We start from the raw sequence: 18,790 nt of genomic DNA, 5'->3' as shown, positions 1-18,790 counted from the left end.
TTTGCAGGGCCCCTCAGGGGAGCTGGGGGAAAATGCAGAAATGTTGGATGTCCCCACCTGGGTTATTGCTGATATTCTCACAAACATTGAGGATTGACAATTTGGTATGCCAAGCCCTTGATTTGGGGGCTTGCCTTTGTGAAACTTGTTGCTGCAAAGGTGAGGCTAAGCCTACTTATAATTGTGCCTAAGAGTCTCCCCCTGAGTGCCTCTTTGTTGCTTAGACATGGCCCTCTCTCTCTCTCTAAGCCAACTTGGCAGGTGAGCCCACTGCCCTCCACCCTACATGGGACATGACCCCCAGGGGTGTAAATCTCCCTGGCAATGCAGGATATGACTCCCGGGGATGAGCCTACACCTGGAATCTTGGGATTGAGAAAATCTTTTTGATCAAATGGGGGAAGTGAAATGAAACAAAATGAAGTTTCAGTGGCTGAGAGATTTCAAATGGAGTTGAGAGGTCACTCTGGAGAGCATTCTTATGCGCTATATAGATACCCCTTTTTAGTTTTTAGTGTATTGGAATAGCTAGAAGGAAATACCTGGAACTGTCAAACTGCAACCCAGTAGTCTTTATTCTTGAAGATGACTGCATAACTATGTAGCTTACATGGTGTGACTGTGTAATTGTGAAAACCTTGTGGCTCACACTCCTTTTATTCAGTGTATGGATGGATGAATAGAAAAATGGGGACAAAAACTAAATGAGAAATAGGGTGGGGTGGGGGAGATGGAATGATTTGGGTGTCCTTTTTTACTTTTATTTTTTATTCTTATTTTTATTCTTTTTGGTGTAAGGGAAATGTTCAAAAATAGATTGGGGTGATGAATGCACAGCTATTTGATGATACTGTGAACAGCTGATTGTATACCATGGATGATTGTGTGGTATGTGAATATATCTCAATAAAACTGAATTTTAAAAAAAGCATTTAAGTATAATCAACAAGGTCAGTGTCATGAAGAACTGAATCATAATAATTAAAGATACAAAGTGATACATTTACCTACTATTGTGCTTTGGATCTACATATTCTGATAAATTACAAACATTATTGAATACTGTTCCGGTTTCCTAAAGCTGCCGTTATGCAAAATACTAGACATGGATTGGCTTTTATAAAGGGGATTTATTAGGTTACAAATTTATAGTTCTAAGGCCATGAAAGTATCCAAACTAAGACATCACCAAGAGGAAACCTTCACTGAAGAAAGGCTGATGGCGTCCGGAACACCTCTGTCAGCTGGGAAGGCACATGGCTGGCATTTGCTGGTCCTTTGCTCCTGGGTTCTGGTTTCAAAATGGCTTTCTCCACAATGTCTCTGAGCTTCTGTCTCTCTTAGCTTCTCTCTCTCAGCTCCTGTGTATCCTTGCTTGTTCTCTCAAGGTGTTTCTCTCTAAGCATCTGGGGGTCCTCTCTTAGCTTCTCTGGGGCAACCTCTGAGCTTCATCTCTTAGCTTAGCATCTCCAAACATCCTTCTGTCTGCATCTCCAAGTGTCTGGGTCTGTATCAGCCTCTGAGCTCTCTTAAGGACTCCAGTAAACTAATCAAGACCCATCTTGAATGGGAGGAGTCACACCTCCATGGAAATAATCTATTCAAAAGATCTTACCCACAGTTGGGTGGGTCATATCTGCATGGAAACAACTGAATCTAACAATCCCACCCACGATAAGTCTGTACCCACCAGAGTGGATCAAAAGAACGTGGCTTTTGTGGGGAACATAATAGATTCAAACCAGCACAGATACTATATCCTTTGTGACCTAAAGACATGCCTATTGATTATTCTGATTAGTTTATTTTGCAAAAAGATAATTCACTTTGTGATGCAAGGTTTATCAAATGATTTGGGGGGGGGGCTTGTTTGGCATGACATATACAGTTTATTTCTTTACATCTTACGAAGCCACAGGTTTTACCACCATCTTTTGATATCTTGATGTCTCTTTGATTACCCACATCAATTGTCATGATCCAGGAAGGCCTTTTTCCTTGAGAATCAAATGTTAGTTGTCCCATCACGTATGCATACTCTTGTTTCACTCCTTAGTGTCAAAGTTGCATCCTGTCCTCCACATTAATAATTCAGTAGGACCTGTCTTACCATGAGGAATTTCTCATAGGTCTAGGAAGATCCCTTTGTCTTGCCTTGTCTGACAACTGAGCATAATTTTTTCTTTCATTCGGCAATACTCTGAGAACATGCTCAAGAACTTATTACTCATGCATTCTTCAGACGTTGGTTTTCTGTTACGTTCTCATAAACAAGGGAACAGATAAAGCTTTCATGCAAATCTTCCAACATTGCATGTCTTTTTTCTATATGTCCATTTTTATAGCAAAGTTTCCTGTACCACCAGCGTTTAGATCTATATTGCAATCAATAGTAAATGCCTCCCTTTAAAATAGCTCTACTGTAGGCAGTTTCCTCTTTCCTGCTTTTTCCCTGTTTGTTCTTGATTTTCTTAAGGCACGTGCCAGCAGTCTGCTTTCACTTCCCCGAATACTCATTTCGCTCAGAGCTTCACTCTAAACAACCATAGTGTCGTTTTCCCTGGACATCAATAAATCTGATATATTTTGACTATTTATCTCACAGGCAATAAATATCCTTTTGCAAAGTGCATTTCATGAATTAGCTCAAATTACATTTGGGCTGTTTCAGAGCTGCTGAGAAAGGTGCCAAACATTTGATACAACACAACATTGTATTTAACTTCAGGGGAGAACAAAACTTCTGCTTCTCTCATTAAAAGTAAAATGTGCAAATTGCCATTTTTTAAAAAAAGAAACTTCAAGTCATTTATTCTAATTTATGTGTCAGTTTTATTAAAGGATTTCATGGTGATATATGTTTCCTGAAGTTCAGATGTGAATCACAATGAGCCTTTGAGCTTAAAAGTGTACATAATAACACATCCACCATTGATCACAAACTTAAAATGAAAATTGGGGAAACATTGGTATAAGCCGTGGCTTCAGCATACCTTTCCTTGTTTCCTTTTATCTCTGTCCTCTCTTCAGTTGTTGGATGTTTTCTATCTCATTACAGACTATTCTAGTTGATACCATGATACTGACGTTATCTGCTGGGTGGAAATTTAAAACTTGCTTTCACTATTTGTTTCACCACAGCAGGGCTTGGTAATTTCTCCCACCCAGCTTTTTGTATATATGACTGCCAAAGAAGGGTTGTGAGAAATTCTTTTATGAATGAATCTTAGCCTCCCAAATTTGGGGCAGATAAGCCTTTCTACAGTATTGTTTTGCTCAGCCAAGTGACTGATTTTTCTAGTTGATAGTTTCCCAATAACTAGAGCCCTCAAACCAAAAACACTAGCTAGCAGGCATTTTCTAGAGAACAGGAATTTAAAATGGAATTATCCATGATTTAGTCTGTATCTCTTGGGAGTCATAGGACTTTTACAATCAGTATTTTCCTTTTCTCTCACCATGACACCCAAATATAAAGTCAGTAATGTACTATCAGACTTTCATATGGGTCTATAATCTCCTTTAGTTTTGGTAAATACTAAGCATAAAACCTCTGATGGATTTTTATTACACTTGAGTCAAATTGCTTGCAGGTGATTTTTTTTCTCAACAAATTAATACATTTTTGTTGAACATCTGCCTTGTGGAAAGTGCTCTGCTCATTGCTGAGGAGAAATCTATACCACATAATGTGTAGTCTTACCAACCATCAACTTTTCCAGGTATGGGAGTCACTGAATTTTATACTGTTACCATATTCATTTGAGGACAGTCATTCTATTCTGGAAAGAATAGACCAGTCATTTGGGCATAAGACTTTAATTATGTAATTGAAGAATTCTGTTTAAGAATGCAGATATCCACAGTGGGAATAGCTATGTGCTCTGGCCATCTTCAGCATCCTTGCATGTCATTTGGAAAAACAGCTGTAAGCAAAGCTTGTGGTCAAGGGTATTGGCAACTGGTCTCTGAGATGATTGAATTTTATTATTAAGAAGTCATTGAGGACCATTGGCACAATCTCCTGCTGACTTTTTTTCTAGTGTGATTATTGGAGAACAAGTTGGGTAGTGGTTAACCTTTTTCTATTATCTGAAAAAGTTTGTGTAAGAATAGCCTTATTTCTTCTTTAAATACACAGGAAAATTTACTGGTGAAAACTTCTCAGCCGGGATAGTTACTTTGGGGAAGTATTTTAATAGCTGACTCCACTTTTTTTTTTTTTTTTGGTAACTATAGGCCAATTGAAATTTTCCATTTCTTATTGTGTTAGTTTTCTAGGAATTTGTCTGTTTCAGTTAAATTTTAAATTTTATTAGTACCAAGTTATGCAAATTATCCTGTGTTTTGAGTCTCCTTTTAATAGCCCTAGGATTGTTATGATGTCCTCTTTTTTCATTTCTGTTATTGGGGATATGTTTTTTCTCTCTCTTTTCTTGATCAGTCTTTCCACAGCTTTCTTTATTTTTTATTTCTTTTGTTTTACTTGGATTTAATTCGGTATACATTTTTCTACTTTTTAAGGTTGATATTTACCTAATCAATTTCTGCCTTTTCTTTGGCTATCACCTTAAATGCATTTATATATTTAAAAATATAACATATACAATATTTATGCTCATATATTTTATTATATATTTATACAATATATGATATGTTTATTTTTATATATTACATTTATAGTTAATAAAAATGCTTATATAGCAAAGCAAAGACTGAAATCAATTATCTAAATATCCATATTAAAAGGGTCATAATCTACAAAAATTTTAAAAATATATATATAGGTTCTCAAAACTTGTGTTATGCAAGGGGACATTTTATCTTCATCCAATTGAGGACTGAACAGATTTCAGTCTGGGTTGCAGTTTTTGTAAGGTTCCTTCTAACTCTGATCCACCCTGTTTCCAAGGGTTGGTCCTCCGAAGCTTGGGGTGTTTATGGTCTCCAATTCTTTGAGTTTGGAGTATAATTTTTATTTCCTAAATCCTATAAAGCTGCTGAAAACTCTGCTCTGATTTTCAGAAGGTCCCAGCTTAGCTTGTTAACTTCTTGCCATCATGGCTAATGGGTACAGGCCTTGAAGAGGAAGCCAAAAACATTGGGCTCACTTTATCCATCCCTTTTCTCCAGAATCTTGTCTTCTCAATGCTAGGCTACCTTGGAGAACCTGAACTCTAATGTTGGCCTCTTCAGTTCAGTGAGACTGATCAAAGCATTGGAATTTTTTGCCTCCTGCCCAGGCATTCCATCAGATTTTTCTCCTCTTGCCCCATGCCAAGAATCAGCAAATGCCCCAAGGTGAAAACTGATCAAGGAAATAGGCTCATCTCTCCATGGTACCCTTCTTTCCAGTATATTGGTTCCTCAATTCCTGGATGTCTCGGGAGCCCTACAATGCCTTTGAAGTTATGACTTTGGCTTTTCTAATTGTTCTTGGGTGGGTCATTGTTGTACTGCTATGTCCTCAGCATAGCCAGGGTGGATATCCTGGTGTGACTGACTTTTTTCACTAGGCTTTTCTGAATGGGATTTGCAGTGTTAAAACCTCTCTTCACTTAACAGTATTTAATTTTGTTGCTTTGTAATTGTAATTTGAATGAGCATTTTGTCAACACATGATACGAGTGAACATGCATCATCTAAGTACATAAGCGGAGGTTTAAAAGAACTTATTTATAGATAGATTTAAAACTTGATATATCCAGACCTCTACACCTGCCAAAAGTACTTCAGGAGATACAGCAAGATGGCAGAGTGAGATATTTCAGCGTGACCCCACCCCCTCCAAGAGAAGCTTTGAACAACCAGCAAGAACTGGCATAAACATCTTTCTCAAAGCTCCAGAAAACAGTTAAAGGACTGCAGTAAGAGGGCAGTAAGTCAAGAAAAAAGCTACTTAAAAGCAGTGAGATGTCATGGAGCCCTGTCCTCTCTCACCCCTTCCCAGCACTGTGTAGAGCCAGCCAATGCTCCCGGTTTGGGATTCTGGTTTTGGGGAGAGCAGAGTAACCCTTGTTCACATATTGGAGCATCTGTCTGGTGGTGACCTAAGGGACTTACTAGCCCAGAACTTGCTCTGCATGTAGAAGGTGGCTCACCAGGCTCTCCGACAGAACACTGTGGGAGAAGAGTCAAGTTGTGCTGCCTGGGGCAAGAGACTGCTGGCTGTAGGATATACAGTGCAGTGCCTGGGACTGTGAGGAAACTGTTTCCTAAGGAATAGGGGATATTTGGAACCATGCAAATGGGACAATCCTTAGGGCCACATGTGCATGCCACAGATATGACACCTGAGCAGAAAGGATGAGAGAGGCCCTTATGCTTTGGCCTTGAGCTATTCTCTAAACTCATTGTATGGCTAAGCCCTGAAGGGGAGTACTTGCACAGGTCAATATGCAAAAACTGGGAAAAATGTTTTCTTTTTACCCTTCTTCTATTTATTTATTTAGTTAGTTAGTTATTAACTAGTTATTGTTGTTGTAAGTTCCTGGCAATCAAGGAAAGCTCTGTCATAACACTAGTTGGATAAAAGTTTAAGGAACAGACCTCAGAATGTATATTCCAACAATAGCACATTAAATATCAAAATGTCCACATTTCAGTAAAAGATTACAAAACATATAAAGAAGTGATTGTCTGGGTAAAGGAGAAGATTAAAACATTAGAAAGTATCAATGAGGAGAACCAGACCCAGGACATATCAAAGTTTTTAAAAAATGGTCCTAAATATGCACAAAGAATTAAAGAACTACATGGACAAATAACTAAAGGAAATCAAGAAAATGATAGATGAATACAAAAAGAATATCATTAGGGAGCTGGAAATTATGAAAAGGAACCAAACAGAGCTGAAGACCAAAATGACAGAAATTAAAAATTCCTTAGAAGGGTTTAAGAGCAAATTGGAGCTGACAGAAGAAGGAATCAGAGAATTTTAAGGTAAGATAACTGAAAAGTGAACAGAGCCCAGGGAACCTGTGGGGCAATATATGTGCAGTGGGAGTCTCAGAAGGAGAAGAAAGAGAGCAAGGGAACAGAGACTATCCAGTGAAATAATGGCTGAAAACTTTCCAAATTTAATAAAAGACATGAATATACACATCTCAGACACTCAACAAACTCCAAACAGGATAAACACAAATAGACCTATGCCACAGCATATTGTAATCACAATGCCAAATGCCAAAGATAAAGGGAGAATTCTGGAAGCCACAAGAGAGAAGGAACATGTTTCATACAAAGGAGCCTCTATAAGATTAAATGCCAATTTCTCATCAGAAACCATGGAGACAAGAAGGTAGTGGGATGACATTTCAAGTGCTGAAAGCAAAAAGTTGCCAAACAAGAATTCTATATCCGGCAGAACTTTTTTTTTATAAGTTAGGGAGAAATTAAGACATTCCCAGATAAACAAAAGCTCAGGGAGTTTGTCACTGCTGCTAGACAGCCCTATAAGAGATGGTAAGGAAGTTCTGCAGGTTCAAAGAAAGGACAATACACAATAGATCAAAGCCACATGAAGAAATTAAGGTCTTCAGTGAGGGTAAGGACATGGGCAAATATAAATGCCAGTTATTTTTAGTTTGTGGCTCCACTTTTTACTTCCTAGAGAATCTAAAAGGCAAATGCATAAAATATAATGAGAATTTGGTCATTTTGGACTCCTAATGTATAGACATGTAATTTGTGACAAGAACTACATAAAAGTGGGAGGACAGAGTGGTGTAGAATATACTTTGTATATAATATTGAAGTTAAGTCATTATCAAAGCAAACAAGATTGGTATCGATTTAGGATGTTAAATTTGAGCCCCATGGTAACTACAAAGAAAATATTAGGGAATATGCAAGCTCATTGAGACAAAAATTAGTGTAAAGGTTGCCAGGGGCAGGGGACAAGGGGAATGGGGAGTTAATGCATAGTGGATGTATGTTTCTGTCTAGGGAGATGCAAAAGTTTTAGAAATGGAAGGTGGTGAGGTAACCACAATTTGGTTAATGTGATTGATCCCACTGAATGTTATGCTTGGGAGTAGATGAGATGGGAAAGTTTATGCTATATATTTGTTCCCACAATTAAAAAAATAAAAGGGCAATTAAAGAGACAATGAAAATTAAACACAATACATGATCCTAGATGGAATTAACAAGAGAGGAGACAAGCTCAAAGTGGCATTATTGGAAAATATGAAATATTTTATATATTAAATAAATGTTAAATTTCCTGAACTTAATAACTGCACTTAAGAGTGGTTACAGGAGAGGCAGGTCAAGATGCCAGGTTGGTGAGCTGTATGATTTAGTTACTCCTCCAGGAAAGTAGGTAGAAAGCCAGGAACTGCGTGGACTGGACACCGCAGAGCAATCTGACTTTGAACATACTTCATACATCACTCATGAACACGTCGAACTGCTGAGATAAGTGAAATCTGTAAGTTTTTGTGGCCAGGGGACCCGCGCCCCTCCCTGCCAGGCTCAGTCCCGTGGGAGGAGGGGCCGTCAGCGCTGGGAAGGAGAAGGGAGAACTGCAGTGGCAGCTCTTATCGGAAACTCATTCTACTGATCCAAACTCCAACCATAGATAGACTGAGACCAGACACAAGAGAATCTGAGAGCAGCCAGCCCAGCAGAAAGGAGACAGGCATAGCAAGAAACAGCAAGAAAAACTCCAAAATAAAAGTGGAGGATTTTTGGAGTTCTGGTGAATATAGAAAGGGGACGGGCAGAACTCAGGCCCTGAGGCTCATATGCAAATCCCAAAAAAAAACTGATCTCTGTGCCCCCTGGATCTTTCCTTAATGGCCCTAATTGCTTAGTCTCTTAGCATTTCAGTAATCCATTAGATCTGCAAGGAGGGCTTTTTTTTTTTTTATCTTTTTTTTTTTTCCTGTTTCTAAAACAATTACTCGAAGAGGCCCAATACAGAAAGCCTCAAAGACTTGCAATTTGGGCAGGTCAAGACAAGAGCAGAACTAAGAGAGCTCTGAGACAAAAGGCAATCATCCAGTGGCTGAGAAAATTCACTAAATACCACAACTTCCCAAGAAAAGGGGGGTGTCCACTCACAGCCATCATCCTGGTGGACAGGAAACACTCCTGCCCGTCGCCAGCCCCATAGCCCAGAGCTGCCCCAGACAACCCAGTGTGATGGAAGTGCTTCAGATAACATGCACACACCACAAAACTGGGCATGGACATTAGCCTTCCCTGCACCCTCAGCTGGTTGTCCCAGAGTTGGGAAGGTGGAGCAGTGTGAATTAACAAAGCCCCATTCAGCCATCATTTCAGCAGACTGGGAGCCTCCCTACACAGCCCAGCAGCCCAGAACTGCCCTGGGGGGACAGCACTCACCTGTGACATAGCACAGTCATCCCTCAACAGAGTACCAGGGGGTGCACGGCTTGGAAGAGGGACCCACTAGCAAGTCGCAGGAGCCATACACCAATACCAAGGGTCAGTGGCAGAGACAAACTGTGGCTGGACTGAACTGAAGGATTAGACTATTGCAGCAGCTTTAAAACTCCAGGATCACAAGGGAGATTTGATGGTTAGAGCCAGCCCCCCTCCCTGACTGCCCAGACACACATCCCATATACAGGGAGGGCAACTACACATGCAAGCTTGGTACACCAGTTGGACCCCACAAGTCTCACTCCCCCACTCACCACAAAGGCAAAGCAGGGGAGAACTGGCTTGTGGAGAACAGGTGGCTTGTGGACGCCACCTGCTGGTTAGTTAGAGAAAGTGTACTCCACGAAGCTGTAGATCTGATAAATTAGAGATAAGGACTTCAATTGGTCTACAAATCCTAAAAGAACCCTATCAAGTTCAGCAAATGCCAAGAAGCCAAAAACAACAAAATTATAAAGCATATGAAAAAACCAGATGATATGGATAACCCAAGCCCAAGCACCCAAATCAAAAGATTAGAAGAGACACAATACCTAGAGCATCTAATCAAAGAACTAAGGATAAACAATGAGACCATAGTACGGGATACAAAGGATATCAAGAAGACCCTAGAAGAGCATAAAGAAGACATTGCAAGACTAAATAAAAAAATGGATGATCTTATGGAAATTAAAGAAAATGTTCACCAAATTAAAAAGATTCTGGATACTCATAGTACAAGACTAGAGGAAGTTGAACAATGAATCAGTGACCTGGAAGATGACAGAATGGAAAATGAAAGCACAAAAGAAAGAATGGGGAAAAAAATCGAAAAAATCGAAATGGACTCAGGGATATGATAGATAAAATAAAACGTCCGAATATAAAACTCATTGGTGTTCCAGAAGGGGAAGAAAAGGGTAAAGGTCTAGGAAGAGTATTCAAAGAAATTGTTGGGGAAAACTTCCCAAATCTTCTAAACACCATAAATACACAAATCATAAATGCCCAGCGAACTCCAAATAGAATAAATCCAAATAAACCCACTCCAAGACATATTCTGATCACACTGTCAAACATGGAAGAGGAGGAGCAAGTTCTGACAGCAGCAAGAGAAAAGCAATTCACCACATACAAAGGAAACAGCATAAGACTAAGTAGTGACTACTCAGCAGAAGTCAGTGGCACGATATATTCAAAATTCTGAGTGAGAAAAATTTCCAACCAAGAATACTTTATCCAGAAAAGCTCTCCTTCAAATTTGAGGGGGAGCTTAAATTTTTCACAGACAGACAAATGATGAGAGAATTTCCTAACAAGAGACATGCCCTACTGAAGATACTAAAGGGAGCCCTACAGACAGAGAAACAAAGAAAGGAGAGAGAGACTTGGAGAAAGGTTCAGTACTAAAGAGATTCAGTATGGGTACATTAAAGTATATTAATAGAGAGAGGGGAAAAATATATATGAGAAACATAAACCAAAGGATAAGATGGCTGATTCAAGAAATGCCTTCACGATTATAACGTTGAATGTAAATGGATTACACTCCCCAATTAAAAGATACAGATTCACAGAATGGATCAAAAAAAATGAACCATCAATATGTTGCATACAAGAGACTCATCTTAGACACAGGGACACAAAGAAACTGAAAGTGAAAGGATGGAAAAAAATATTTCATGCAAGCTACAGCCAAAAGAAAGCAGGTGTAGCAATATTAATCTCAGATAAAATAGACTTTAAATGCAGGGATGTTCTGAGAGATAAAAAAGGCCACTACATACTAATAAAAGGGCAATTCAACAAGAAGAAATAACAATCATAAATGTTTATGCACCCAATCAAGGTGCCACAAAATACATGAGAGAAACACTGGCAAAACTAACGGAAGCAATTGATGTTTCCACAATAATTGTGGGAGACTTCAACACATCACTCTCTCCTATAGACAGATCAACCAGACAGAAGACCAATAAGGAAATTGAAAACCTAAACAATCTGATAAATAAATTAGATTTAACACACATATATAGAACATTACATCCCAAATCACCAGGATACACATACTTTTCTAGTGCTCACGGAACTTTCTCCAGAATAGATCATATGCTGGGACATAGAACAAGGCTCAATAAGTTTTAAAATATTGAAATTATTCAAAGCACATACTCTGACCACAATGGAATACAATTAGAAGTCAATAACCATCAGAGACTTAGAAAATTCACAAATACCTGGAGGTTAAACAACACACTCCTAAACAATCAGTGGGTTAAAGAAGAAATAGCAAGAGAAATTGCTAAATATATAGAGATGAATGAAAATGAGAACACAACATACCAAAACCTATGGGATGCAGAAAAAGCAGTACTGAGGGGGAAATTTATAGCAATCAACGCATATATTAAAAAGGAAGAAAAAAAAAAAAAAGGAAGAAAGAGCCAAAGAGCCAAAATCAAAGAATTAATGGATCAACTGAAGAAGCTAGAAAATGAACAGCAAACCAATCCTAAACCAAGTAGAAGAAAAGAAATAACAAGGATTAAAGCAGAAATAAATGACATAGAGAACAAAAAAAGAATAGAGAGGATAAATATCACCAAAAGTTGGTTCTTTGAGAAGATCACAAGATTCACAAGCCCCTAGCTAGACTGACAAAATCAAAAAGAGAGAAGACCCATATAAAGAAAATAATGAATGAAAAGGGTGACATAACTGCAGATCCCGAAGAAATTAAAAAAAATTATAAGAGGATACTGTGAACAACTGTATGGCAACAAACTGGATAATGTAGAGGAAATGGACAATTTCCTGAAAACATATGAACAACCTAGACTAACCAGAGAAGAAATAGAAGACCTCAAACAACCCATCACAAGCAAAGAGATACAATCAGTCATCAAAAATCTTCCCACAAATAAATGCCCAGAGCCAGATGGCTTCACAGGGGAATTCTGCCAAAATTTCCAGACAGAACTGACACCAATCTCACTTAAACTCTTTCAAAAAATTGAAGAAAATGGAACACTACCTAACTCATTTTACGACACTAACATCAATCTAATACCAAAACCAGGCAAAGATGCTACAAAAAAGGAAAACTGCCGGCCAATCTCCCTAATGAATATAGATGCAAAAATCCTCAATAAAATACTTGCAAATCGAATCCAAAGACACATTAAAAAAATCATACACCATGACCAAGTGGGGTTCATTCCAGGCATGCAAGGATGGTTCAACATAAGAAAATCAATCAATGTATTACAACACATTAACAAGTCAAAAGGGAAAAATCAAATGATCATCTCAATAGATGCTGAAAAAGCATTTGACAAAATCCAACATCCCTTTTTGATAAAACACTTCAAAAGGTAGGAATTGAAGGAAACTTCCTCAATATGATAAAGAGCATATATGGAAAAACCCACAGCCAGCATAGTACTCAATAGTGAGAGACTGAAAGCCTTCCCTCTAAGATCAGGAACAAGACAAGGATGCCCGCTATCACCACTGTTATTCAACATTGTGCTGGAAGTGCTAGCCAGGGCAATCCGGCAAGACAAAGAAATAAAAGGCATCCAAATTGGAAAAGAAGAAGTAAAACTGTCATTGTTTGCAGATGATATGATCTTATATCTTGAAAACCGTGAGAAATCGACGATACAGCTACTAGAGCTAATAAATTTAGCAAAGTAGCGGGATACAAGATTAATGCACATAAGTCAGTAATGTTTCTATATGCTAGAAATGAACAAACTGAAGGGACTCTCAGGAAAAAGATTCCATTTTCAATAGTAACTAAAAAAATCAAGTACCTAGGAATAAACTTAACCAAAGATGTAAAAGACCTATACAAAGAAAACTACATAACTCTACTAAAAGAAATAGAAGGGGACCTTAAAAGATGGAAAAATATTCCATGTTCATGGATAGGAAGGCTAAATGTCATTAAGATGTCAATTCTACCCAAACTTATCTACAGATTCAATGCAATCCCAATCAAAATTCCAACAACCTGCTTTGCAGACTTGGAAAAGCTAGTTATCAAATTTATTTGGAAAGGGAAGATGCCTCGAATTGCTAAAGACACTCTAAAAAAGAAAAACGAAGTGGGAGGACTTACACTCCCTGACTTTGAAGCTTATTATAAAGCCACAGTTGTGAAAACAGCATGGTACTGGCACAAAGATAGACATATAGATCAATGGAATCAAATTGAGAATTCGGAGATAGACCCCCAGATCTATGGCCAACTGATCTTTGATAAGGCCCCCAAAGTTACTGAACTGGGTCATAATGGTCTTTTCAACAAATGGGGCTGGGAGAGCTGGATATCCATATCCAAAAGAATGAAAGAGGACCCCTACCTCACACCCTACACAAAAATTAACTCAAAATGCACGAAAGATCTCAATATAAAAGAAAGCACCATAAAACTCCTAGAAGATAATGTAGGAAAACATCTTCAAGACCTTGTATTAGGTGGACACTTCCTAGAATTTACAGCCAAAGCACAAGCAACAAAAGAAAAAACAGATAAATGGGAACTCCTGAAGCTTAGAAGTTTCTGCACCTCAAAGGAATTTCTCAAAAAGGTAAAGAGGCAGCCAACTCAATGGGAAAAAAAATTTTGGAAACCATGTATCTGACAAAAGACTGATATCTTGCATATATAAAGAAATCCTACAACTCAATGACAATAGTACAGACAGCCCAATTATAAAATGGGCAAAAGATATGAAAAGACAGTTCTCTGAAGAGGAAATACAAATGGGCAAGAAACACATGAAAAAATGTTCAGTTTCACTAGCTATTAGAGAGATGCAAATTAAGACCACAATGAGATACCATCTCACACCGATTAGAATGGCTGCCATTAAACAAACAGGAAACTACAAATGCTGGAGGGGATGTGGAGAAATTGGAACTCTTATTCATTGTTGGTAGGACTATATAATGGTTCAGCCACTCTGGAAGTCAGTCTGGCAGTTCCTTAGAAAACTAGATATAGAGTTACCATTCGATCCAGCGATTGCACTTCTCGGTATATACCCAGAAGATCGGAAAGCAGTGACAGGAACAGATATCTGCACGCCAGTGTTCATAGCAGCATTATTCACAGTTGCCAAGAGATGGAAACAACCCAAATGTCTTTTAACAGATGCGTGGATAAATAAAATGTGGTATATACACATGATGGAATACTACACGGCAGTAAGAAGGAATGGTCTCGTGAAACATATGACAACATGGATGAACCTTGAAGACATAATGCTGAGCGAAATAAGCCAGGCACAAAAAGAGAAATATTATATGCTACCACTAATGTGAACTTTGAAAAATGTAAAACAAATGGTTTCTAATGTAGAATGTAGGGGAACTAGCAATAGAGAGCAATTAAGGAAGGGGGATCAATAATCCATGAAGAACAGGTAAGCTATTATGGGTAAATTTAAAGTTCTGGGAATGCCCAGGAATGACTATGGTCTGTTAATTTCTGATGCATATAGTACGAACACGTTCACAGAAATGTTGCTATATTAGGTAACTTTCTTGGGGTAGAGTAGGAACATGTTGGAAGTAAAGTAGTTACCTTAGGTTAATTGTCTTTTTCTTACTCCCTTGTTATGGTCTCTTTGAAATGTTCTTTTATTGTATGTTTTTTTTTTTTAATTATTTTTTTATTTTTTTATTTTTCATACAGTTGATTTAAAAAAAAAAAAGTTAAAAAAAAACAAGGAAAAAAATATGTAGAGCCCCCTTGAGGAGCCTGTGGAGAATGCAGGGGTATTGGCCTACCCCCCCTCAATGGTTGCTAACATGACCACAGACATAGGGGCCTGGTGGCTTGATGGGTTGAGCCCTCTACCACAGGATTTACCCTTGGGAAGACTGTTGCTGCAAAGGAGAGTCTAGGCCTCCCTATAATTGTGCTTAAGAGCCTCCTCCCGAATGCCTCTTTGTTGCTCAGATGTGGCCCTCTCTCTCTACCTAAGCCAACTTGAAAGGTGAAATCACTACCCTCCCCCCTACGTGGGATCAGACACCCAGGGAAGTGAATCTCCCTGGCAACGTGGAATATGACTCCCGGGGAGGAATGTAGACCCGGCATCGTGGGACGGAGAACATCTTCTTGACCAAAAGGGGAATGTGAAAGGAAATGAAATAAGCTTCAGTGGCAGAGAGATTCCAAAAGGGGCCGAGAGGTCACTCTGGTGGGCACTCTTACGTACACTTTAGACAACCCTTTTTAGGTTCTAAAGAATTGGGGTAGCTGGTGGTAGATACCTGAAACTATCAAACTGCAACCCAGAACCCATGAATCTCAAAGACAATTGTATAAAAATGTAGCTTATGAGGGGTGACAGTGGGATTGGGAAAGCCATAAGGACCACACCCCCCTTTGTCTAGTTTATGGATGGATGAGTAGAAAAATAGGGAAAAGAAACAAAGAAACAGACAAAGGCACCCAGTGTTCTTTTTTACTTTAATTACTCTTTTTCACTTTAATTATTATTCTTGTTATTTTTGTGTGTGTGCTAATGAAGGTGTCAGGGATTGATTTAGGTGATGAATGTACAACTATGTAATGGTACTGTGAACAATCGAATGTACGATTTGTTTTGTATGACTGTGGTATGTGAATATATCTCAATAAAATGAAGATTAAAAAAAAAAGAGTGGTTACATAAGTGAAAATCCTTGTTCTTAGGAAATGTGCATGGCAGAATTGTGTTCAAAGAGCATGATATTTACAGCCTCCACTCAAGTGTTCAGAAAATGGATTGAACAATAGACAGATGATAGACAGATATAACAATGTGGCAAAATGGTGTATTTGGATATCTGTGGGTAGTATAGGTTGGAGTTCTCAGTATTGGATTTGTATTATGGTTGTAATGTCCTGTAAATTTGAAAGATTTCAAAATTAAAATTTAAAAAAAAAAAAGCATACAACATGCTATATCCTCACTTTGTAGGATCCACAATCCAGGTATATGAAACTATTCAAGCTCAAGAACTAATTTTATGAAAACTAATTTTTGTGGAAAATACTCATATATACTTTAAAATTTGGGGTTATTGTTAAGACAGCAGTATTATTAATAAGCCCTATTTCTATTTCACCATCATTCCATTAAGCAAAATTATTTCTAAATAGTTACGTATTTGTCATGTTGATATGCAAATTGTTTATTCATGCTATATAACAAGACAGAATCAGAATAATATAAGGAAGTCTCCACCTTGAGCTTCAATTTTTAGAATAATAATCCATTAAATCCACTTTACGTATATGAACGGGGTTATCTTTCATTGGCTCACCGACAAATTTTGAGATCTCTACAAAAGTGATAATGGAGAAATAAATCAGATTGTCAAGACAACTAGAACCAAGCCTGGAATTTGGAGGTAAAACTGGTGGAAACGATTGAACAGCCCTATATTAATTCAGCCAGTAGCAAAGCCTCACTGCCTTTGTTTGAAAAATATTGATTGAAGCTGATTGATGGACTTCATGGATGGAGAGATAAACAGATTATGGGAGCTGGATAGACCAACTCACAAAGCTAGGCTCATTCATTAGGAAGACGTAAACAGTTAAAGCTGTACTGCTTTTATATACAGCCTGGCTTGCATCAGATATGTTTTTATTTTAATAAGTTTTTTCTGGCTCTGTATGTGTACATTACCCTGGAAAAATATATACTGACATATTACCTCTATGCATAGAAAATCGGGGGAGGGAATGATTGTGTTCCTTTAAGCCAGTTAAATACTATTCTAGGGAATTGTTTCATTGTGTTCACACATGCTTGCATTATATGTTCCTTCATCACACACATCTCCTAATTTTGCCATTTTATTTGACATCATTGGGAAAAGTGCAAGGATTTTAGCTATTAATATAGCTGCAATGGCACCTGAGTAAAGATGACATATAAATTGTTATTATTTATGCCCCAAATCAACTAGTATTGATATATTATGGAGCATCTATGCACAGAACACTGGGGTGACACAGGGGAAATACAAAGGGCAACTTAAAGCCAGCTTGTGTCCACAGGAACCTATGCATGTTTTATATTCATACCCAAACCCCATCTCGGCTCTTACAGAAATTACAATCTAAAACACAAATTAGAAGTCATGGTTCTACACATCCCTTCTTCCTCACATACATCATCATTCCTACTGCCCAAGAGGAGCAGAAAACTGAGACAATTAACTCTGATTTTATTGAAATCACAGATTCCATTGCTTTCAACTCATTTGTGCACTGCAAATCCCACAACAGCGGGATGTTTCGAGAAGCGGCAGGGATGATTTTCAGATCAAAAGATATAAGAGAGGTTTTGTAAGATGCTTTCACTTTGCAAACACATATGCAAACGATGCAGTTTACTAAGGGTCCTTTAGTTCATGCCCTGGCCATTGTGCTACTCTGTTTAATTTCCCACTTTACCATTCCCGGAGTGGGGGTGCTGTGGTCAGGTCAAGAGATTTTGGCAAAAAAATAAGAAACACCAGAAAACAAGTTTACTGCATAGTAACGAGGGAGAATTTTCTCTTCTTATGGGTCTTAAATTTTCTCTAACTTCAGAACTAGCCTTAGGCAAAACTGCTGGAGAGGCGAGTAAAGGAAGTCCTGTAACCAGCTTTTCCTTCTGATTCCTGTGCAAACATCTCAGAAAGCACCCACCTAAATTGTCCCCTCAATCCCCACCTCCAGATCACGCCCAGAGTCTCTGGGCACGCTGGGAAGAGGATTCTGGCCTGGCTGAGGTGAGCTAGAAACATTTAACTATGTTAGAGTCTCTATGTTTCATGCTGATGAGATAATGACCCAGATTGAAGGGTCTGGAAAAGTACTGAAGTAAAGGACGTGACCACAGAGATGGTCCAGTATGATGGTCGAGGCTGTTGGAGAATCTGAGATGATACAATTGGCAAGTGAAATTTGCAAGAGTTTAGATTTTTTCTTTATTAATTCAGGTTGTTGGTGAATGGCCAGTAAATGAAGAAGCTAGTTTGTGAAATTTCTGTGGCAGTTTGGAGGTGCAGCATAGTTTAGGTTCCAGTATTGATTAATCATTTTATTTAATAGAGCTTGCCCTGTGCCAGGCTCTGTTCTAAAAACTCTACCAATATTAAGTAACAACAATTCTAGGAGATCAGTTCTGTTGTTAACCTCATTTTTAGGGAAGAAAGTGGTAAATCAAGAGGTCAAGGAGCAGCCCCAAGGGCTCATGGCTTGAACGTTGCAGAGCTGGGGTTTGAACTGCTGCCACAGTGTCTCCTTGCTCTTGTCCACTGTGCTATGTTCCAGAAGAACAGCTGAGCCGAAAAGTTAGGGGTTGGAACTTGGGTTCAAGTAGAAAGGAGACATCTT

The 18,790-nt window shown here is 38.4% G+C and overlaps 1 long non-coding RNA gene across 5 annotated transcripts in view; it reads left to right on the top strand.

Annotated features, from left to right (window-relative positions):
• Positions 1-18,790, top strand: part of LOC119539331 — a 749,444-nt gene that overhangs the window by 327,185 nt on the left and 403,469 nt on the right. The window lies entirely within an intron of this gene.

The sequence above is a fragment of the Choloepus didactylus genome, chromosome 7, assembly GCF_015220235.1.
Source record: "Choloepus didactylus isolate mChoDid1 chromosome 7, mChoDid1.pri, whole genome shotgun sequence".
NCBI classification, from domain to species: domain Eukaryota; kingdom Metazoa; phylum Chordata; class Mammalia; order Pilosa; family Megalonychidae; genus Choloepus; species Choloepus didactylus.
Note: the sequence above shows the minus strand (reverse complement) of the source record. Positions and strands in the feature narration are given on the sequence as shown.